Genomic DNA, 1,756 nt, shown 5'->3' on the forward strand with positions numbered 1-1,756 from the left:
TTTTATTTATTTATAAACACACACACACACACACACACACACACACACACACACACACACATATATATATATATATATATATATATATATACATATACACACACACAAAACATTTTAAAACATTTTATAATTTTAATATTTTTTATTAATTATGACACATATGTGTGGTGAAGCATAGTGGCAAAGATAAGGTTGGAATATGGACCAAAGCCCCACAGCCTCAACGACCCTCAAAAACCTTATTTTGCATAGCCCAGGACTAGTAAAGGAAGTGACTTTTCATTGAACACCGTGTACATGACCACTAGGGCAACGAGACACTTGGTGCATTCAGCTGATTACTATATACCATATATTGGCTACTATTTTAGCTAATTGCCCTTAATAAGGATAAGGTAGATTAACAGGTGGGATACTCCAAAGAATCAGGGGCCTCATAGGATCATGATTTGGCCCTGGGCCAAAGCTCAGGACTAGTAACAGGAGGGTTATTGAGCCCAAAAACGCTCTTGAGCAAGGTACTTACCACATGTTGCTGTGATTGTTACTGTAATAAGTTCACTTTAGATTCCCGTTGATAGAAGTCTGAATTAAAGTTGCAATGAAATTGTGACGTACATCTTAGTGTAACAGATTTAAAACCGAAAATATAAAAGTAAGACAGGGACTTGGTTCTATTCATCAGTTCTATTCATTAAATCAATAAAGTTAAAAGCGGAAAATAAATGCATAAACATTAATCTTCTACCTCTAAAAGTTGCTGATCCTCTTATCTCATTAGAGTCCACATAATTGCATAGTTGAAATGTCCCACTGCATTTCCAAAGAAATTTAGATCATTACCTTTTTTTTAGGAGACAAATTTGGAAAAACTTGAGGTTAAGGTTCTTGATGAGACAGCAGAATTACCCCTTGCAGGAAAACCACCACCATATTAGTCACGTACAATGCACTTAAAGATCTGAGTTGAGAGAATCTCAAAGTATTTGTTTTTGAAGTAATTTTGAGTCCAGCACTCAAGAGAAGAAATAGTAAACCCAACGCATGCAATCATTTCAGGAAATAATCATATGAGATCAAAACATACATTTTGTGCAATGTAAATTGCTGTATTTGACAGAGCACATTATATTAATAGCATCTTTTATTTTAGTATTTTTATATATTTCTTTAAATGTTATTATTTTTTGTATTAGTAGCTGAACAGCCATGAGTGAGAACAGAGAGAATAGATGGAGCAAAGTTTAACAATGCCTGTGACTGGGAAGAAGATTCACCTTTCAGCAGAACAATAAATGAAAACAGAGCAAAAGCCAGGCTGAAGTGGTATATGCAACAAAAAAAAGCGAATATCCTGGATTGGTCGAGTCAAAGCCCAGATCTCAATCCATCTGAGCCTCTGTGGAATGACAGGAAAGTTGGAAACTTTACAAAACCAACTGTATGGAGATTGAGTAAAAAAAGATTACGTTGAAGCACCACTGGGAAGGCCTGTTCTAGTGACTAAAGATCACAGCTGCAGGCTCAGATCACAAGCGTTGATCCATGAGCTATCATGATGTTTCTTTGAAAAAGATATTTGACCCCAGGTTTCTTCAGGGATGGGTGTCAAGTATTAAGTGTACTGGATGTTGCCACAATTAAATTAAATCATTCTAACTATTACTTGTGTGTATGATGGAATCCGTTATTTGGAATTAATGATGGTATAAAATGAGTAAAATCTGTGTTCAAGAGGGTGTTTCAAAAATAGTTA

Source organism: Sinocyclocheilus anshuiensis, unplaced genomic scaffold (genome assembly GCF_001515605.1).
Source record: "Sinocyclocheilus anshuiensis isolate Anshui unplaced genomic scaffold, SAMN03320099.WGS_v1.1 scaffold487, whole genome shotgun sequence".
Taxonomy (NCBI): Eukaryota; Metazoa; Chordata; class Actinopteri; order Cypriniformes; family Cyprinidae; genus Sinocyclocheilus; species Sinocyclocheilus anshuiensis.